Source organism: Agelaius phoeniceus, chromosome 6, assembly GCF_051311805.1.
Source record: "Agelaius phoeniceus isolate bAgePho1 chromosome 6, bAgePho1.hap1, whole genome shotgun sequence".
In the NCBI taxonomy this organism is placed as follows: domain Eukaryota; kingdom Metazoa; phylum Chordata; class Aves; order Passeriformes; family Icteridae; genus Agelaius; species Agelaius phoeniceus.
The window spans coordinates 45,801,778-45,825,547 of NC_135270.1; positions in this window are offsets into that span (position 1 = coordinate 45,801,778).

The window sequence follows — 23,770 nt, forward strand, 5'->3', positions numbered from 1 at the left end:
CTTTTTCTCCTCCTTAATAAGCAAGACCAAGACAAGATAGAAAATCTTTGCTGCTATTAAGTTGTCATGAAAAAGAAAACTCAAACAGAAACTTTCATCCACTCCTTCCAGCTCTTCCAATTTTTGTTTGCATGGGCTTCATTATGTTTTTTTGAAAAATGGGTAGAAAAATTAATTCACTCTCATATCCAATGTGAAAGGAATCTTTCAAAGGTCTGATGAAAGAGAAAGTGCTTTAGGTCAATCTGTTCATGCAAAATTAGGATCACCTGTAACAGTGCTATGGATCTGCTGCAGAACTTATGTCTGCTGCTGAAAAAATCTTCATGGTCTGCTTTATCAGCTTTCTAGAAGAGAACATTAGAGATGCTGTTCACAGCTTGTGTTTGGAATTACAAGAACAGCCACATTAAGATGCCACAGACCAGGCAGATCTTTTGCAGAAGAGCTGAAGTGGCCTTGAAGCACTTTTGTGCTGCCCAGAAATCTATCTGCATCAACCTCTCATCCAGACGGCAAATCATTAGCATGGACTCCTTGTTGTGGCTTAGAAAATCCATGAATAAAAGTTTTCTTCAAAAAACATGCTTAGGGCCTGAGGACTGAAACAATTTCCTTCACCTAAACACATTTTTTTCTGTAGCCTTAGGAAGATATAGCTCTGTTCACCACACTGACAAAGAGTACATGCAAACAGATAAGTACCAGCAGAGTGATGGAGCAACAGAAAAGCTGAAATCCTGAAATTGAAAGCATTTGCATAGCCCCACTTCAGAGTCTTAGACAATGTGGGCCTCCAGAGGGATCTCCATGAGGCAGCCCTGTCCCAGCCCTGTCCAGCCATGAGCAGAACATCTGGGAACAGCAAGAGCAGCCCCCCATTCCCAGGATGGGGCACCCCTCTGGGGATGGTGATGGGATGAGGCCAGAATGGGCTGACAGCCCAGCTCAGCAAATCCCACGGGTGCACAGGGCAGGGCTGCAGTGAGCTGGGGACAGGCCCTGCTGGGGAATCACTGGAGCAGGGGTGGTGGCTCTGGCTGGATGACACAGGACCCTGGGCCTGCAGAGGCTGGCAAGGGGCAGTCAGACCCATCCCTGCCCTTGGGGTCTGGGCATAAGGGACCTCAATTATTCTCAGTAGTCTGCAGTATCTTATCACTACATCACTGCACTCTTACTGCTTTATAAAATCTTTTCATCCCATACTTGGTTAATATTTGAGTTTTATGATTTATTATTTTACATGTGCCAAGATTTTCCAGGAATACTTGTGAGGAACAACCAGAAGTACGGTCAAATAAAACTTCTATGCAAATTGAGTATCTGTAGAAAATGTTTTTCAGCATTTACCATGTTCTAATGAAAGTAAACCCTTTTTGTTTTTTGTTTTTTTTTTCCCCAGGGTTAATTTACTACAGAAACAGAATTGTACAGAGTCCACACACAAGCACAGAACACAGTGCAGAGATGAAGGATGATAACACAAGATATAAATTGAAAGTTTTAAGGTAAAATATGGACAGAAGTTCAGACAAATGTAATACTTGCAAACACAAAATGTTCAAAAGACATATTGAGATATGAAAGGTAGTTGTTGTATTTGGGATATTCAAATATATTAAACCAAATTTATGAATGTCATACATATTTTTAGGCCTGAGTAGAGGCTATACTCCTGCTTCAATAGGTAAATATTTCTTAAAGGAACTAGGGTGAGTAAAAGGTAATTAAGAAATACCCTTAGAAAAACTAAGATTTATGCAAGATACTAATTAATATCTCTGAAAATTATATAAATAGAAATATAGGACAGATACATTTTGCTGTCCTAAAAAGTAACATTTTTGAGTTTGACCTCTTTCAAGGAGACTGGTATCTAGAGGATGTAGTAACATAATCCAAATAAAGAGATTTATGATTAAAAGTTGCAGTAAAATAGTGCAAAGAGCAAAAGATTTGCCATATACATGAAATTTTAGCTGCATCAGACTAAGACAATATTTTTTACATTATTAGATAGCTGATAGGAAAGAGACTAGTAGGGGAACTTATCAAATATATTAGACATCTATGCACTACTGCAAAGTGTATCAAGAACAACAATGACTAGAAACCTTAATGCACAAACAAAACTTAATTGGCCTCTCAGAGACCTGATGGCCTAAATCAGAGATATAAAAAGACAGAAAGACAGGTAGGGAGAAAATAAACCTTTTTGCTGTAGGATGAAAATATTCATGCTTTTTCTGTAGCTCAGAAGGAAGGGAGAAGCAGACCTTTTAAAAGCCTTCATAAAAGATAAAAAGGGGACTAGAACAAAATAGCATCATAGTAAGAGAGAATAAGACTGATTCACCATATTTCAGATACCTAATACCTGAAGAATGTGGCCTTCTGGCAAAAGGAGAATGCCTGCTGCATAAGCATTTTAAATAGACCCAGTCTACCAATAAATTATTGAGGACAGTGTTGAAGCATATATTTTTTTACAAATGTTGAGAGAACATAGGCTGCGTTATGTGAAAGATGCATCTGAGTAAAGGGAAAGAAATATTTGGAAACATGGCATATATGTGAAACTGTCAAAAAGTATCAAGTTAATAATTCTGTGCAAATTAATGTAAAAGTGGAGCAAAAGCATAGCAATAGATTAAAATTGCAAATTTTAGCCAGGAAGATGGGCTTCCATAAAAAGAATTTCTAAAGAGACGAAGGAAATAATATTAAGGATGACATGAATATTGGTAATATTAGTACAGAATCAGACTATAAATCAGAAGCACTCTAAGAGTGGGATGTTGTTTTATAACAGCAAGCAGATAAACTGGAAGAAATCACAAAGGAGTAAAACTAATGATGAATGGCTTACAAGTTAGACTTATGAAGAACTGCAGGAAGAAGTTGAATGGGTCAAGAAAATAAACTAGTGAAGAGTAGTTAGATCACCAAGAACTCTTCTTTTTTAAATTATGTGTATTACTTCCTTGTCATGTCTACAAAAGGTAAACTAAAAAGTGAAGTGTTCAGCATGTGATGGGAAGATTCAGATGTATGTTAATCAGGTAGGTATTATTAAGAACTTAGAATATCTTTTTAACATTTAAGTTTGGGGACAAGTTTTCTCACTAGGTTCTGCAACTCTAATAATTTCAGGATTAGATAACAAAATTGATTTTATTCTCTAATTCTGAAGTTCTTGATAAAACAATTGTATTGATTTAAACAATTATTAATCTCTCATTTTTTTTTCCTGCATCTAGAAGACAGATTACTCTATATTGTGCATTGGTTTGTTTTTCTATTAAAGCTGGAGAGCCCAAGACTAAAATTCTGATTTCTCAGCTGGAAGTGTACCATTGCTTTTGTATCAAAATCAATTCTAAGACAGTCTCTGTCAATTCTTGAATTCTGAAATGCTAGAACAAAGCCATATACGAATAACATGTATGGGAACTGTGAGAGTAAAAGGCTCAAAAATGAGTAGTCATTCCAAGGGTGACATTAGAATAATAGTGCAATTGATTTCATTCAGTGTAAATCAGTGTATTGCCACAGAAGAAAATACACTCCAATCAAGGACCTGATTCAGACATATATCATTGAGTTTTGTCAAATTAATAAATAATAATAATTTAGTAAAACAGGGATTTTAAAAAATCAGATCTATGTTTTTATTAAATTGTATATGCTTCTATTAATATATTGTCATGCTTTGTATGATATAAATTAATCTACTGTGCCCCCTGCCTTACATTTCACAACTCTTTTCTTTCTATATTTTTCTCTCTTCCCCTGTTTCTCACATGCACACACCCCCTTATGTGTTCACTCTCATATGCATATTTCTGCGACCAATATTTCTTTTGAATGGGAGAGAAAACAAGGTGGTTGGAAACCCAAGGGAGGTACTCACAGTTCAGCTACCCAGAGAATTATAAATTCCTGAATCATGGCACTGGTACAGTTTTCTAGCAGCAAATGCACTTGAAAGTATAGAAAGTGAAATGTGTCTGAAAGTCTTGAAGCAGGAGACTTTCACTAGTGTTAGCATTTTACACAAAATACTGAATTTTAATCAGAAACATCAGACAATGGATCAACACTTGAATATTGCCACGTCTGTCTTTAGGTCTCGAAAAGTACTCTAAAAGGGATTCCAAGTCTGCAAGAGTTACACTATTTCTACTTTGTTTTTACCCATTAAAACATGGCCTCATTTCAATACTTAGTTCTCAAAGAGTTTTTAAGATTTATTTGACATTTAAAATCTTTGATTGCTTCTTGATTTCCATAAAAGATTATATTTTTATTCCTCATAGTTCACAGATCAAAAACTGGTTCAGAAAATCAGAAAATTATTTGTGATTAACTTTTTCCTTGATTCATAGTGAAGTAAAATTAATAAAAAATTTTGCATCCCAGAAGGCTCTTCTGAAAATGAAATAGTTTATATTAGATTCACCTCAAGGTTGAGTCTGTATTTTAAATTGACATCTTTTGCATAATCATTTGAAAAACACATTTGAATACGATAGGGATTGCTAAGAATTCTCATGATTTTCTCTCCTATCTAAAACTCTCTTACTTTTTAATTTTCTCATTCTAGAGAAAATCTAACACCAGTAGCTTTATTTAAGTTTCAAAATACTTTGCCTTGCATTATGCTTTAAAAATTAATGAAACTTAGAAACAGAAAACACTGCTGGATTTCTGGCTAAAACCTTGATGTACAACTCAATTCAGCGCTAACTGCAGATCTACAAGTGGTATATTCATCATTATTTGCTAGGAGTTTTGTGTGTGTTGATTTATTTCATTTCTGACAAAAACTTTAGACTGATTTATAAGGTTCTCCCAGATGTTTTGAAGAATATGAGACATAGGTAAGTAGACATACCTAGTGACTCTACATTCATCTAATATAAATATCTCAGGCAGAAACTATGTTCCAGTATTTTCCACCAAATATAAACACAATGAGGTATAGACAAGTTTCTTTGTCTTGCCTTTATGTAATTTTCCTAATAGCAGGCAAGCTTATAGCTAGAAGACTTCTAAAAGCATTCAACATAAGCAAAACTTTTGACTTCTCAAAGTTTTAGTCAACTCATTTAAAATAAGAGGAAATTAGTATTTTGCCAATGGTTACTCATTTGTCATCTGTTTAGTCAAATGAAAATATTGCTACTATATTTTGCTAAAGTAGTTCATTTCCTACTACAGTATTTATTCAAACCTCTTTTTTACTACCCATCTTAAATTTTCTTCAAATTCTGTTCAAATCTCCCTAACTATTATTAAATATGTATTTTGAAAATATATCAAAGTTTTGATCATATGTACCTTAGCCAAGGGAAAGAACTTCTCTCTTATCTGTGTTAAAAAACTAACCCTTTGCTAGAATCCCATTTTATGTCCTTGCAGAATTGTGTGCATATGTAAAGAGCCACAGATATTCTTAAAAGGCAACTCACAAGATTTCTGATTTTCAGTTAAATTAATTTATTTTAAAAACCTCTGTCTTTGAAAAACTTATTATTCTTTAATTCAAGTATTCAAATTTGCAAAAATATCTACTTTTCTAGAAAATTGGATTTAAGGGTAGAATACAAACTAGTGATGATGAGGTTATAGTTCAGACTGCAATATCAAATTTTTACAGCTATTTATATAATGTAAAAGGCAAAAGAAAGGCTAAATGCAAAGTCACAATTCTTACTACTTATGGCACTTGTATAAATTTTCCATCCAAATTGCTCTGTAGGATGTTATACTTTAAGCAGACTTCCCCTTCTCAATAATTTGATTTGAGCTAAATTAATGCCATTTTTTTCTCTTGCTGGTGTCCTATATTACCTATTCTGTATTCAGTGTCAGGTCCCCAATTTACATGTCTATACCCTCTGAAACACTCTAAATAAAGGAAAAAAACCAAAAAGTAAGATTTTAAAGTAGTTTGCCTGAAATACTCCTTCCCTGCTGGACAGAAGAGAAGAAATAAGATGGAAAATTACTCTCAGGTTGAGTTGAGGCAGTTTAGTAAAGCAAAAGTGAAAGTGCACATACACAAGCAAAGAGGAAAATAAAAAGGGCTATTATCTGCTTCCCATCAGCAAGCAGTGCTCAGCCACATCCTGGGAAGGAGGGCCTCAACACACACTCCAGAAGGCTGCTCCAGAAGGCAAACATCACAAACAAATTCTACTATTCCTTACCTTGCCATTCCTTACCTTTTATATCTCAGCTGACAGCACCTGATATGGAATATCCCTGTGGTTAATTTGGGTCAGCTGGCCTAGTTTTGTCCCTTCCCAGGGTCTTGCCCATTCCCAGCACCTTGATGAGGGACAGCCCTGATGCTGTGCCGGCACTGCTCATCTGTAGCCAAAACGCCTTTTATCCACACCTTTTCACTACCAGTGAAAAGGTACCAATGTACCTTTTCACTACAGCACTGCGGGGGCTCTATGGGAACATGGGCTCCAGCTCAGGCAGACCCAATACGTGCTTGAGGATAAACTGGGCATGGGCTGAGACTTCCCTAGAACACCTGGAGGCAGTGAATGAGTAAAAAGAAGATGAATGATGTGTGTTGGAAAGAACTTGTCATTTTATTAGTCTTATGTGATGAAGGAGAAGATTTTGAAGAAAGGGTCTATGAGCAGGTGATGATTTTTTAACTTATCTTGATTTCTTATTGGTGTCAATTCTCAGGACAATTTTATAAATTTCATTCTGGTGTTTTTTCCTAATTCCTGTGCAGGTATTGCCCATATGATGTCTGTCTCGTAAAAGGTGTTCTTTTACAAGAACATCTTGTCATCTTGTAAAAGATGTCAATCTAGTATTGAAAAAAGGGAATTAATCTTATTTCCTGATTTTTTTAATTAGCATTGCACTTCTTCCAGGTTAAGAAGTAAATTAATGTTAAATTTTTTTCTTCTCTCTTGTCTATATACTATTAATTACTTCTGGAATGGATATGAGTTTTTCCTTCAGAGAGTGACAAAAGGGTGATATAATCCATGTATAAAGCAATAGTTGTTAAGTAACTATTTTTATATGTAATATATTAAAATTATGTTTTTTTCTGTTTTGGTCTCAACAGCAGGTCTCTAGGAACTGGTATTTGAAGCAAAGATTCAAGTGTCTGATATTCCATGCAAAAATATAGTGTGTATATTTCTGAAGTACCTCAGCTGACTTCTGTCAACTAGTTTTTAAGCTCTAAGGAGACATCTATGCATGCTTCTGTCATTCTTTTTCCTCTTTAGTTAATTGTAGCAAATATTCTATAGTTTCTCTTTCTTTAGGAAAGGCAGATGTTTGCAATAAGGAAAGTGCGGCTGAGATATTTTTTAATTTAAAATCTCCTCTTTATAACATCACTTGAGAAATTTAAAAAATAAAACTGAACCCAAAATCTACTAAGGGAGAAAGTAGTCTTAATGGATTTTTAAACTTAGCTTGAGCTTTGTTGTTAGACTCACATTGTGAAATCAATTAAGTAAATTTTTAAAAAAATAGTGGTAGATGAATCTACTACTGAGGAGTGACTCTAATTTATTTATGGTGTCAAAAGCTGTTTATTTTTTTTCTTTCTAACCCACCAATTCTACCAAACACTACATCAACTCTTTCAGGCTCCAGCACTTAAAAACATATAGAACTATTTTTGCTGCTGTGGAAAAAATTGATATAATGTTGTTTGTGTCTTGTTTAGTTCATTGGTGACACCAAATGTAACTTTGCTACCCTTAAGGAAAAAAAATAAACCAAACAAAAAAATCCACAAAAAATCCTCTTTCCTTTTTGCTGTGTTGTTGATTCCTTCAGCAAAACTGGATCTTTCAGCACTGGAAGCATATTTGAAAGGTCAGAGTTCATAGTGGCAAGGCTACAAGCAGACACTTCTGTAAGTGAACAGCAGAGCACCATGTCAAGCACATGACATCAAAGTAATGTTTTTTCAAAGGAGGGAAGGGTTTTCTCTCATAAATCCCTGATTTATCACAGTGGTACAGCTACACTATCTCCCCTGGGATTCTAGACAGCATTCCTATTTTCCACTCAGCTTGTACAATCTTGTTAATGTGCTTCTGTTGTTCTTAGCTGTCACAGAATTTGTGATGTGTAAGTTGCAGATTTCACAATAAATTCTACATGTAAATTTTAGGTAAACACTTTTCCCCCCTTTAATATAAACACAGGTTCTCCCCATTGAGTAATCACCACAGGCTCTGCGCAGACTGCAGATTTTAACAGCAGTGAAGGATTCCCCCTCAGACACACCTCTCAAGAAATTTGTGCCCCTCCCTCTTGTTTGCTTATAGATAGAAAATATATTTTGTGACTCCATTTAGAATGTGATGCAACATGTTTGTTTTGTGATCACCCAGCTGTTCTCAAGTCATCATCTATATAGTAAGGAAAAATTGTTAGGACAAGAAACAAACTATCTGCAACTCAGACAGTGTTAAACCATATTCTTTTGGGTTGTCTTCCTTATTATACCTGTGATAGGTGGGACATCATTAAAGATATTCTCCTGAATATGTTAAAATGAGGACAACTACTTGAGAATTACAGCTGCAGGTTTGTGTTCTGCTCCTATTGCCCATTTCTGCATGCTTGAGAAGAAGAAACTGGAAGATAACAATAACTCTCATTTTGATATTATGTGCGTCCCAATAACCCAGTGAAGAGGAGCAATATTTAATTAGTTTTACTCACTCCCTCCATTTTGTTTCTATTTTGGTATACCTCTCTAATTATTAAGAACTTTGTTTCTTCAGACTTACTCTTTAAAAAGAAAGTTAAATTAATTAAACAACAGGTAGCTTTAGTCTTCTATCTTCTATAGATTAATAGAGCAGAATGGATTTTTAACTGAACAGGCATGCCATATTTCCACTTGGTCAATCACTGAGAATTTGTCTAGCAAGCTTAAAAAAAAAAACAACAAAAAAACAGTCACAAGATTTTCATTCTGTGCTGATGGCTCTTGTCCAACCTTTCTTCTGACTACACAGAAAGGCCTCTGTGACCATTTCTGGTGATTCTTATCCTTGTCATATCAGAAAAGGATGTTCCCGTCCTCAGATCTCAGAAGGTGACTGTAAAGGTTTGCCCCAGGTCTCTGCAAACTCCTCTTACTGATAAGAAAGTGATACTAGCTATGGGAGAAATGCAGCTGCTTGAATTACCTGAAGCTTCTCACTTAAAAATTCCTATGCTCCTCTCTCCAAATAAATACATATATAAACATCATATATGAAGTTAAGCTCCTTTAGATATTGGAACATTGTAAAACTAAGAAATATTGTATCTACATTTCACAGAACAAATAGCACCATTTATTTCATCCCATATTTTTCTTGTGGCCCTTGGCAAGTCATCACTTACTGAATTCATTATCCTCCACCACTCATCAAGAGTAAGTCCATAAGTTTAAGCCTTCAAGATTATTTCCCAGTCATTTTCAGATAGACAACACATGTCAGACATGGAAAATGGAAGAGTTTGGTAATCTGTGTGAAGAGGTCTCGGCCATACATTATATGTTTTAATCTAATGCTTGTCCTAATGCTTGTCCAGCAACCCATTCAGTTTCAGATGAGGATGTTTCATCAGAAGTAGGAGGGTCTTCTGGTGGCAGCAATTCAGAAAATTATTTGATCTTCAGAACTGTTGATCCGAGGAACATGAAACTGAATTTTAAAAGCTTTTCTGAAATGATTCAACATTTTTGTAACCTTTGAGTGCCTATTTCACATTTACATACGCATACACTGTAATTCTTTCCCTGTTACTCAAAATAGGTCATGGCTACTGATCTTCAAAGAGCCTTTTCGCTGCTAGCATCTTCAGCTTGGGTGGCCTATAGTTTTCATATGGAACTACAACTTCTCCTACAAAGCAAATGAGAACTGAAGGTGAGAAGGGGAGACTACCACTGATGCTGAGCATTTTTTCCTACCTGACCACCCACTACAACTCAGCTACAGATTTTCCAAGAGTGATAAAAAAAGGTTTGGAAACAGATTTAACTGCAGATGAAGAGATTCCTTATACATGGGCCAGGGGATCAATTTTGTGTAATTAATGTGTGAGAGAAACATTGGTTTAAGAGACAGATACACCTGAATGACACAGAAGCTGTTACCTTCCCTCATAATGAATGCTTGTGTCAGCTCCTTTGTGCATTAAGTTCAGGCTTAAACTTCATCTGGAGAATGAATTATTTGGGGAGGATTTATAATGGGGTTTTGATTTTTATTTCTTTCCACTGTACATAATATAACTAAGTACTTTTGGCTGAGGATCAATCCTGCTGTCTTGTTCTGTAGAGAGTTTGGTAATGAAAAGAAAAATGTAATTTATAATAACTGATTTTTTTGTAAAGATGACCCTTATCTATTTGCTGAAGGAAATCTGAACAGATTTTTGTGCCATCATATACAATATACCTCTACTCTTTGCTTGTGCTTTCAGGAGGTGTCAGTGCCCTGAGTGTTGATTTGCAAAAATTGTCTTATGAAAATTGATAAATGTTTAGCAAAAAAATAGGAAGGGCCACTGCAATAGTAGAGATGGTAGTCAATACTAATGCAAGATAGTACTAGTGTGGAGGGCAGACTTTAGCTTGTTTAGAGGCCTGGTTGGCAGAGTTCCTTGGGAGGGTATACTGAAAGAAGGCAAAGGAGTCCAGGAAAGCTGGACATTCTTCAACAAGAAAATCTTGAAAATGGGGAAGCAGGCTGTCCCCATGTAGCAAAATGGATGGCCTGTCGGCCTGGAAAAAAAGAAGAATTTATCAACCTTGAAAGAAGGAGCAGGCAACTCAGGAGGACTATTAGAATATTGTGGTTATGCAAGGAGAAAATTAGAAGGGTCAAAGCTCATCTATAACTTAACCAACCTTCCTTCCTTCCTTCCTTCCTTCCTTCCTTCCTTCCTTCCTTCCTTCCTTCCTTCCTTCCTTCCTTCCTTCCTTCCTTCCTTCCTTCCTTCCTTCCTTCCTTCCTCCCTCCCTCCCTCCCTCCCTCCCTCCCTCCCTCTCAAAAAATCCATTCATTTTACTTTACAAGTTAATATAGTAACTGTAATGTCATTCTTGCTTTGTTTCACTAAGCTGCTTACTTGCATTGAACCCTTGAAAACAAGAATAAAGTACTATTTCAGTAGTACATACATTACTAATTTCTTTACATTATTATATATATTAGTCTTTAACTAGGCAGATTCCAGTCATCTGTTTTGTTTAAATATTTCTATATGTGTTTATATCTAGCTGTAAAAAAACATTAAAATGTCAGTTGTTAATTGCATCTTAGTTCCTATATCTCTCAGCCAAAGCCCTTTCATTTTTTCCTTTTAGCTTTTATTACTTAAATAGGCACTATTTTTTTAATTGCATAATTTTTAATTTATTGCAATTGTTAAAGTAACTCCAAAAACATGAGTTTATAAAATATATTTTCTTTATACTTGTTGTGGAGAAGTAGAATCATTTTTAGCTCCAGACACAAATAATGATATCTATAAAAGTAGAGCAAGCAAAATGATACAAAAAATTGTCCTGAGTATCTAATTTATAAAGTAGGGCACAATAAGAAGACTTAAATAACATTAGTATTGACAAAAAAGCTTACTTTATCTTCAGGCCACACGGGGAATACCCACAAATGCAAGTAAATATGACACTGCATGACAGGACAGGAACAATAGAGTCAGTATATATTTACTCAGATATTGCTTTTTAAGTGTTCTGGAGTTAGATAGAAGAGTCAAAAAGGTTCTTCATTTTCAAAGTTGTCTCTGGAAAACTCTGTGCCAGCTAGGGTTTCCAGATAGCTTAGATACTATAAATTGTCTTTTTCTAGTGCTATCTTCACACTTCTAAAGTGTCTTCTTGAGAGGAGAGTATGGAATATTGTATCTTTGCCGTGACCTCAAGCATGGTAGTACGTTCACGGAGCCTATTTAAGTTTCATGGCTTCTTAGAGTTGTACTGAAGGCCTCTGGTAGAGGAAATCAAACTTGATATGACATTTATGCAGGCTCTTGGAGAAATCTCTAAAGTTCACCACCCTCTGGACTATAGTTAGACATCATCATGGAAGGAGCAAGGAGCGAAGTTATTTTTCGGTGCAGACCGAACATATATAGTTGTTGCCATAAACCTGCATAAATGTCTGATAGAATTTGGCTGTGCCTCTATAACCTTGACAACTTTCTGTTCCAAAAATGCTCAGCAGCTAGTAGGAAAAATAGTAACTGTGCATGAAGAGGGTCTTGCATAGCTGACGTGCATATCTAGGGAAGAACTTTTAGGACATTGAGTAAGCTCAGTGCCTTGGATTTCCTGGGTATACCAAAGGCTGAGCACACATAATTGATTTGGCTATGACTACCATCAACACTCAAAATCAATGCTGGTTATTCATTGCCTATATATGTAGTAGTTCATAATCACTGACCATTCTCAAATAAGCGTGAAGGAATGTGAAGTAATTTTTATAGAATTCATTATCCCATGAATATGACACATGACATAATCACTATGAGGGCAGATGTTATAAAGGAATAAATGCTAATTTCTTCTGGGACAGTGGAAATAATTCATTTTATTAAATGGCTTGTTAAACCTATTTTGCCAACTCTTATCTCTTTGATTGGCTTGGCAGTACAGCATGCTAAAAACAGATCTAGACGGTATTTTAAACAAGGACTGGATTTTGCTACCTTAACACATTCAAAGGAATGGCATCTGCTTAAAAGAGTTGTATCGTTTACATTGACCCTTTTCACAAAGTCACTACACTGCCCTCACAAGTAGTTTGTAACATGGTCTTATATTAATGAACAATTTGAACTCTGATAGGAGTGGGTGAAACTCAAATGTAAAAGATTTTTGTTTCCTTCTTCTAGTATCAATATAAGTAATATGTTTCTCTTTAATCTGCATGAAAACAAAGTACAATATCACTTGTGAGAAAAATCCAAACTTGAAGATATTACTATCCTAAAAATAATTACCATGCATGCATAGGACAATGCAAATAGTGAACTGCTATGTTATAGATATGCCTGATTCATTATTTTTCAACAGTGCATACATATTGTAGTGAATATGATCCACTTTAAAATCAAGCTAGTGAAGTGTTAAGAAGCTGTGAGTGATCCCTAAGTATTTCTGGAAAGGTTTACTAGGGTTACATTTAGACGGCATTGTAGGTCAATGATCTTATTTTGCATGGAACTCTAATTCAAAAACATTACAAAGGTCGGTTTCTTTTTGAACCTGGACTTCTTATGCGAAATAACTTAAAGGGGAAACTCTAAGGGGACCTTTGGGGAAAATGTTCTTATTTCTTCTTGGTGGTTTGTTTATTTGTTGTAGTATTGTGGGTAGGTGTTTTGTTTGTTTTGGGTTTATTTTACTTTTAGAGCAGGAATCATAAGGATAAACTAAGAGAGTTAACAAATTCAGTAATGGATAAAAGGGCTGTAGAACTTGGCTGATCAAGCTGAAACCTACCAACAGAGAACAGAACTTTGCCCACCAACATGACTATACTAGGATTCAAATTTGCTCATTTTGAAATCCTGTGATGAATGCTTCCATAATTCTCATTAACCTCAGTAACATCTTACACTATATTCCTATATGTACATCTTGAATACATATTTCATTGCAAAATTGTCCCTTGCCAGAGCAATATAAACAGATTACAGACGATGGCATCCCAGGAAACATTGCAATAGTAAAGCTACAAATTACCAGTAAAATTGACATGTTAGAGCCATCTATTTATAAGTTTAGTGTTTTCTGTGAAATGTGATAGCTTTCCATTGTAAGACTTGGTCTTAAGATTCTTATTTCTCATGTTAAAAAGAGCAGAATGCCTAAAAAACCTCAGACAGTTTTAATGCACAGTGAATGTCAGTTCTTGATAGAAAAGTGTCCTTAGACAAGTTAATCTATTTTCTAACAGGGCACCAGTGACTACAGGGTATTTCCTTGTACTTATTAATAATTATATTCAACTTGCCAATACTTATTTTTATGGAAAAACATTGACTTTTTTTACAAAGAATGGCAGGGTCATTAATCTCTTTTGCAGGTAAAAATATGCCGGACAATGCTCAAGAAAAGTGACTTGATATGGCCACACAGAAACAGCAAAGACAGGACTAGAACTTGGCCCCCACTTCAGAAAGCATTGAAGTCTGCTCATTTCTTGTGTTTTCACTGACCTTTCAATTAGGAGACATATGTGTTTATTGAACCACAGATACTTCTAGAAGGAGAAATTAGTCCAGAAGGAGAAAATATTATTCCAAAGTGGAATCAAGATGATAGCTGGAATGCATTCTTCCCATGCACATTTCCACATCATAATCAGTTTAACCTGTGGGCCTGCTGTTTTTTAAAGAACTATTCCTGGAGCTACTTCTCTATGCAGGCCTTTCAAGACCAGCTCCATCAGACAGTTGTGCACTTCTATGTTACTTGCAGAAATGCTGAGCCTGAACCATTAGGTTTGCAAATGGCTTATCTAGAAAATATTATTTTGAGGTGAATCAAACTAAATTAATACCATCACTGGTTCTTGGAAAGAATGTGGCTGTGCTTAATAATTGCAGTAGTGCTTTCCAAATTCTCTCACAAATTGTTCCAACCAGTAGCTGTTACTATTAGTATAATTGAAAAATAGATTCTCTGTTCCATTAGTGGTATTTCAATGTCACTTTGGAATGCCATGAAATGGCATAGGATAAAATGAGTCAGTAACATTATATTATTGATTTTAGTACAGCCTTATTTTTCTTACAGTAGCATAAGAAAGAATTAGGGCATATTCGGTAAGATGTTCTGAATTACATTTAACAGGAAAAGGGTTACAGATTACAAATACTCTGTAAATACATCATCATAGATACTGAATTTCATGCATATTTACTGACACTCTCAGAATTAGTTGAGTGCAGGTTTGACTTACATCTGTAGTATCCAACACTGAAATAAAATCCCATGGTAAAAGCAGCACTAGAGTAATGAGAAGGGACAGGTTATTGTAACAGCCACTGTCACAGCTCTAGGTCAGTTGAGAGACCTCTTCTTGGAGCAGTCAGCCACTTGGAAAGTTTTGGGTAAGTAGAAACAGATGCATAATTCAAGCCTTGTTACTACACGAAGTACAAATTTCAGATTTGGCTTTAAGCAGTGCTGTTCACAGACATCTCCTCGTGAACAATAGTGTGGGAGAAAGAGTTTCTCACAAAGGAATGGATGGCAATTAATGGTTAATGGTTAATATCTTCAACCAGCTTATTCCTCCTATAGTCTCCTCTTCCAAAATTTTACAGTAATGGAAAAACAGTTAAATTTCTTTTAGTGTAATTTAGGCAACAGCAGGAAAAGGAGAGTTGAGCTTCTTTTAGAATCAGGAGCATGCCATTTTCACTTCAGCTAGGGAAAACTTTTGGAAAAGACACTGAAATCTCACATTTACTTTTTTTAGCTGTGATGTTCACCTTTTTCAAGATCTGGCTGGTTTTTCAGTTAATTTTCTTTCTAATTTATAGATGAAGGCTGGTATCAGATGTAAAATTAGTTTTTTATTGATTATGCTCACTTTCTTTTTTTATTTGTATAGTATGTTCTAACTTGAAAGGTACCAGAATGATACAGTACTTTTAGAGGGATTTTTTTGTTGTTGTTGAGTGTATTCCAGCCACAAACACTTCATAGTCTTGATGGGACTAAAATACACCCTGGACCTTGAAAAAATATTACAGGAAGTGGAATCTGGATGGAAATTATAAACTTTTCCTAAGAAAATTATCTTTCAACAAATTAACCAATATCTCATGGAAAAATAGGGTAGGTAAATATCCATACTTAGAGGCAAACACTGCTTCAGTATTTAATCAGCCAAACAGATCTCTGCTGTTTCCAAGACTACTCAAATCAGAATAGATGAATGTTTGATTATGTCAGGCTTTCATGCTGATTTTCTGAGTCAGAGTGTTACTGCTATATTTCACTGTCCAAAAGTTGCTGAGAAACATGTATGTTCAAAACCAGATGGGACTTTGTATTATGCCAAATATTAACAGTTGACTTTTTATTTTTCATTTTTTCTTTTTCATTTTTTGGGAGAAGAAGACTGGAGATCATTATTTCCTTTCCATTTAAGCAGATTCTTCATCTCAAAGGAGATCCAGTTCCTTCATTCAGATCAATGAAGTTATGTATCATTTCACTGTCATTTTGGGTTCTGGCTTTACTAGAAGTTATAAAAAAATTCTTACTAGCTGCATTCTATCTTATGAAATTATAGTGGTTTGCTTGATTATCAAAAGTATTTTAGGACAAGATTATTTAAAATTGCTATGGATTTTTTTTGTTGCTGTTTTTTGAAAAAAACATTATACACTTTTAACTAGTAAAAATACAAAAAAAAAAAACCAACAGGGGCTAATTTTAAACAACCTATTTTTAAACTTTCTTTTTCCTTGATTCAAATATTTTGCATGAATGTGCAATATTTATATTTGCACACCCTTCTTTGAATGAGTCTCTGGTGTTCCTGATTGAGAAATCTGCAGAGACTCAAGCTGTTGTTGTTATGAGGTCATGCTGGTGTACATTGCTCCATGGAGCTGGGTAGAGCTGTTTTTGCCATTCTCTATCTATGCCTTTTGTTTAATATTAATGTTAAGGATCGGTTTCTTCATTGCTTCTCTTTTTCTTCAGTTTTGGCAAATGAGTGAAGGTTTATGGGACACATATGAGATCATTTATTGAGTGTTACAAGAAGCACATTCTGCCTGTAATTTGATACAGGAGCTACTATGGTAGACACATTTTGATTTTAAGTGGTAAATAAGTTTGGTGAAACCCACATAACTTGTCAGTGTGAGTTACGTTGCTCGGGAACTAGACAAGGAGACACACTGAGCTATTCAGTTATTTTTTTTTTATTGAACTGGTAAATTAGCATGTGAAAATCCACATAACCTGTCATTCTTTAGAATAAAATTATTGTGAATGGGTCTATGATGCACACTGGGCTATTTAAGCAATTTTTAAAAATTGTGTTGGTAACGGATAACTCTGTTTTGAACACTGGAGCTGTTAAATTCATATCCTGTTGACTTTGGCTTCTTTCCTCTAGCACCACCCAGCCCAGTCTGTATGATGAAGGAGCTAGTAGACTCTCAAGGCAAATGAATCATAAAAGGGGTACTCCTATATTTTTCAGGTTAAATATGTAATTCAAAACCTCACATCTGAAGGGAACTAAAAAAAGGAACCACATTCAACTTCTTTCTGTGTAAAAAATGTGAGGCCTCCATGTATCTGTTTGCTTTCCATAATCTTATTTAACAGTGGTTTTATGCATTTAATAAATTCATGAATCTGATGTCTTCATGATTTCATCCCCCATCTAATCAAAATAAGGTTTCTATCTCTATGATTATAGGATTGGATAATGAACACAAATCAACTGCACTTTAATTAGAGTTTTAACTACCTCTAACTGGGCTTTGAATTTTTAACTCTAGTGAATTTCTTCCTCTTTTAAGCAATTATTCCCCTTGATTTCCTTTGTTTTTTCATTTCTGCTTTATAGCAGATTTATGATTCAGCAAAAAGCCAAAATTGATAAAACTTTGGGGAAGAATAAGTAAGAATATTTACAGCATAGAAGAAGTAATGCAAGCCTCTCCACCAGCTCTCCTACCTGAACAGCTCATGTGGGATCTGCTCAAGATCACCTTAGTACTGTGCTCTCTCTTCTGAGGCAACCAAACTCTGTCTGTTTGACAGGCTCCTTTTTTCAGTGTGATGGAGATAGAGCTTCACATCTGTGAGCTACTGTCTCATTCAACATAGTCCACTGCACAGTGAGGTTGATAGAAATGTTGTTTAATCATTAACAATCCAGGCTAGAATTGATTAATTAACAGCAATAAAACATTTTATCCCAGTCAGCTCTCTACTCCCTCACCTCAAATGTTCACCTTAAATTTTACTGAACACCTGTTTTTTATTTAGTTGTTTTTCTTTCATAAAGTCTTATTATCTTTTTCCTAGCAAAAGATTTCTTATTCTTTGGAAAAGAATGTGGTGTGGATCTGCACAGGTGGCAGGGGTATTCTAGATAGGCTGCAGTTTCTGAAAAGGCTCTGAACTCTGCATCACACATGTGGTGAGGTCAGCATGACCAAGATACCCACAGAGAAAGGTCATTTCCCCAGGACTTTCAGACATCTGCTGTTTTCATTGGAGCTACTGGTACTGTTTCTGCAGGAATGCTAGATACCCAAGAACCTAGCCAAATTCACTTTTTACCAGGCACAGAAAATTGTCCGGCCAAAATAAAGAAATAATCAGGATGCACAGAGGTGCAATCTGGTATGTTAGATATGGACACAGGTCTAGCTAACATTTTGGAGGACTCACTTGGAGCTAAGAGAAAGCAACATGCTGTAGCATCAGATGTCTTCTCACTATTCTACTACTCTCTTTTTACTTCATCTGATGAAAACAATTTCTGTTTTACTCTTCACATAAGGTTTCTTTATCCTATCTTTAACACCACATTGATGATGAAGTGTCTTTGACTTCTTGCCCTCCTACCCCAACATCTTTCAGCTTTTAAAGTCACAGTATATTTTCTCACCAACTATTTTCTCCTGATGTTTAGAGAAGGGTAGAAACAGCTTAAAATCCACCACTTTTTATCTATTTCCAAAACTCAAACAAAATACACTTCACTTGGTGTTGATGAGTTACATCTATAAACCTTTTCATGTCAGTTCAGATCCTGACCTCCTGTTATCTACTGGAGTTTCATAGGTTTGGAAGGAGACAAGCTAAAGGCACAGAGGAGCACACAGGCATGCAGGAACAAATCCTGTGCTTCACAGGGAAACACTTCCTTCCTCTTTACTTATTTTGGTGTGTTTCCAGTGCAATTGAAACAGCTGAGTCATCTGCTGAATCTATTTACACTTTGGCAAAAACTTATCACTTTGCTACATTTGCACAAAGAAAGTAACTCCCAGCTTAAGTATAATGAATCCCTTTGGTCTGAAAAATGTGTGGCAAGAGTATTTATTCATTCATTTGTTCATTCATCCAGTTGTTTGTATATATATATATACACTACAGAGTGTCTTAGTCTGAAGTATCCACTATTCAAGTAAATATAAAATAAATGATGCTCAGTTACTGGGGTTGGTTTTTTTAATTGGATATTAAAGTCACAGTTTTTGCATGATAGAATCACAGAATCACAGAACATCTTGACTTGGAAGGGATCCACAAAGATCATTGAAGTCCAGCTCCTTGCACCGTACAGACACCCTAAGAGTCACACCATGTGCCTTGGGGTGAGAGCATCGTCCAAACACTTCTTGAACTCTGTCACCCTTGGTGCTGTGACCACCTCCCTGCTTCCTATCAGTAGGAAAACACAGGCTTCTCTTAACTTCAGAGAAGACAGCATTTCTTTTCCAATTTCCAAAAATTATATAGCAGTGAAATCTTGGTCATTTGAAAGGCAAAGCTGACGGAAGTTGGTCGATGATTTTGAGTCATTTACACTGACATGGGATTTCAATGGAGTTCTACCATTTTTATGGGGATTTTTTTGTGTTATTTATATACAGTAGAATATAATTGTCATATGAAACAAAACAACATTCAATCAGTAACTCATACAGAATCTTCCCTAGCCAAAATTCTGGGATAACCTGTCTGCCCTTTCCTGCACACTGCCTGATAGATGAGAAGTATAAGGGTACAGACTCTTACTAGCATGTAGAATAACCTTGGTCCTTTGTTTCAGTTCCTTACCTGTTAAGTATGGAATATGTTACCTATCACCTCTGCAAGTTTCAGAACTCTCCGTATAAAATGTTTTATGTTATTAGCATGCATATAAAAGGAAAAGATTTCCACTTATTCAGCTAATGTTAATGCCAGTGTTTAAAACTGGTGAGCTGTATCCCTAAAAAAAATTAAGCCTTTTTTTCCTGTTTAGTAGAAGGGGAGGAGAAAACTCAGGCAAGGAGGAGGGTCAGAAGAATGTGCTCGGCAAAACAAAAACTCCCTTTTGTGGATATTTGCAGTAAAGCTCTCCTTTATTCTCCAAGCAAAACTTCAAACTCTCCTGTAGCAGTATCCAGGTCCATTTTCCCTCTTCTCCTGTTGAGTGCTACTTTTCCAATTTCACTCATAAAAATATTATTTTAGAAAAGAGTAAAATCAGTTCCAATTTCAAGGTCTGGAATTCTAAGGCTGAAAATAAGCTATTTGCATATTACATGTTTTGGTTTAATCCAAAAAGTAAAGCTTGCAAATACACATGGGTTTTCTGTTCCTTCTCTCTGGCTGAGATTGATGAAAGCATAAAATGAGAGGAAGAAAAATCAAGGAGAAAATAATAAACCTGGAGTAATAGTACTATTAAATTATCATATAGAGTGTTGTTACAGGGAATTATATATACCTGTACCACTTAGACACCAGTCTTTTAAAACAGATTTCAGTATGTATTTCAGTATTATCTATGCTAAATTTGGGCTGACAAATAAAATGAACTACGTGTGAGTTTCACACTTTAATTTCGATAGAAGTCTACTGATGTCTTAGATTTGAGCACAAATCTAGAGATGAAATTATAACCTCAACTAACTTAGCAGTTTACATGTGTGTGTGTGAGTGCATGAGCTTGTGTGTGGGAGTTTGTAGGTGTGTACAAAAGCATACACAAATAAAACCACAGCAATCAGCTGTCACTCCCTCCTATTTAAAACACTGCATTAAGTCCTGTGGCTACATGTACTACTAATATGTGACCACAACAAGGACATTTTAAAGTAATAAAGAGAAATTAAAAGAAAATGTAGAAATATAAAGCTAAAAATAACCCACAAAAATATGACATTCGAGAAAAATTTACAAATTAATTTTAGAGAATTCAGACTGATCTATTTCAAGAATGCTACCCTGTGGCAGCAGCTCTCTGGGCACAGAGAACAACACAGAATTTTCCTAGGCCTTTTTGGGGAAGGCTGTGAGAAGATCAGAGAAAAGAATGATAAGCAATTCTTATCTTCACTTGCTGCACCTGTTGTTGTGAACATGTGGGATGTGTTATGGAGATTTGTTTAGGAAAGGGTCGTTTCTTAATTAGCCAGTGGTGATGGTGTTAGGATTGAAAGACCAGTTAGGTCCACCTGTATTGTAGCTGTCTATAAAAGCAATGGGTTTCTTAATAGGTATAGAATAATAGATTGATCATCTTTCTGTGAATTATGGAGTCAATGCCAATTATTACCCAGCTGGGGGCCCATTGTTGTGATGACACTACCCCACTTAGATGGAATGACTATGGACTTTTCAGTAGAGAAATTCATTCTTTCTTAAAGAAAGGGGATTTTTTTCAAAGGCATTTCAAAAGAGTGAAGGGCATAAATGGAAGATAAAGTTCAATAAAATTTTGTCCTAACAGACAAAATGGCAGAAAAACTCCAATCTGAACAGTGAACGAGAATTATTATATAAAGGGATATGTCTAGGGTTGGCCATAGTGTTTCTAATTTTCTAGATTAATCTTGAGCCAAAAGTTGACTGCCTTCATCCAGGAGGGCAAAGCAGTGTAAATCTCCCTCTTACAGAGTCCTGACCTAGCCCTGACACTTATCACCACTTGAAAATTGAGTTAAGTAATAGCTGAAGTCCATAATTTTGTTTTTATTGTAACATTTGATAAAGAAAACACAAGTGTGTGGGGTTTTTTTTTATAGGTAGAAATGAAATTAAATATTAAATACTCACAGTGAGAAAAAAAATGTCAATGAACCTTGTCTAATGACATCTGAGAGAAAATAGTGCCAGCACCAGGCAGCTATTTGACTGCAAGGACAGGTACTGCAGAAAATAATGTAGTTGTCTGGAACTAAATGTGACAGCTTAAAAACACAAATTAAGAAATATTTTAAAGTATGATTGTATTTTTCTGCTCACATCAACAGCTTACTTTACATGGCAAGGATATGACAGTTTGCAGCACTGGAAATTTCTCCTCTAAGTTGCATACACAACATGCAAAATAGAAACATTTTTATTATTATTATTAATATTATTAAATTAATAGAATTTTTAGGGTTTTAAAAATACTAAAACTAAGCCTGGTCACTATTATTTCATTATATTTATCATATGAATAATAGCAAAACTCAGACAGATCCATACTATTTGCAGTAAAATTTCCAAAGTTTCTTTGTGAATTTCCACACTCATGTTTTAGAAATCACAGTTAGTTGTACAAACTGGAAAAACTGAAGTACTGTCTGTGAAATAGTAGCACAGTGGAAAGGAAAAAAATATTGCTTTTTGTTCTCTATGGCCATCAGTCCTGAGAGGAAAGGAGTCCCTGGGAAAAAAGTCTGGTAACACAGTTTTTGAATTTAAAAATTGGCTATAGCCTGACCAGAAGCCACAACCACATTTCATCTGAGGATCAAACCAAGCTTTAAGGGGAATGGATCTCAATTAGTGGCTTTAAAGAGCCACATTCTTTTAAGAAAAACTGCAGATTGATGCTTGTTGATTATCTTAATCTGACTGTAATGTTTTTGTTAATTTCTCTCATTTGCTTTGAAAAAGAGAGATAACAAACAACCTCATTTATTAAACTGATGGGTAATCTATTTTACTTTAATATAACAACAGTCTGGATTCTGGAGTTTACTCTGAATTGGGTAAGGTGCCTCATTTGTGGATGTAAATTCACAACAGGATTTGGGCACTTAAGCAACATTTAACCAGTAACTCTAAAAAAGAGTAATCAACATTATCACCATTATCACCATTACCATCATGATAGCAATAAGTTCCTACTTTGCCCAAGTAGAGCATGGGGTTTTTTTAAATCACAAAACCTCTAGCCATCAAAGTGCAAATAAGAAAAAGTCTCCTTATGGGTGACTCCACATTAAAACACTCTGCTCATGTTTTTCTGCACTTGATTATTCAGTAAAGAAATAACAAGCAAAGAGAAATTTTGCATATGAAACAAATGGCAAATGTTTGCACCTGCGGAAATGTTGCTTTTCTGGAGGGAAAATTGCTCTTTGTACATTGAATAATCTCATAAAAAAATGCACAACCATAAGTGTTCATACCATAACTATAACATTTGTGCCACCTTTAATTTATTTATTAAAGGTCTTTTTTTTTGTAAATACTGTCAAATAAAACCAGACTGTTGTTTACATCTCTGAGGAGTAATAAACAGGAGACAATTAACTGCTAATTATTTCCACCTGGTGAACTCTATTTTGAGATGTTTTGATTAATTAACAGTGGGGATTTAAGATCATCTTTTGCTGGGGAGAAGGGAAAAACAGTTTACATCAAATCAACATTAATCTGAAGTGAGGTCTTTGTCCATTTTCTGGGTCATTGCCACTAAACTCATTATAGAAATAATTGGAAAATGCAACCACTGTTAATCAATATAACAATATGATTTCCTTTATGAAGTTGATGGCAATTATGAGGAAGTCTGAAAAGAAATTTTAAAGAAGTAAAAAACTATGTTCTTTAAGCATGACCTTACTCTCAGCCCGTTAAAGAGAAAAAAAAAGCCACTTAGGTTTTTTTGCTTTCAAGATAGAAAAGGACAATTTGGAAATAGTGGAGTGGTTGTTTCAGTCCTCCTTATTCATCTTAAAT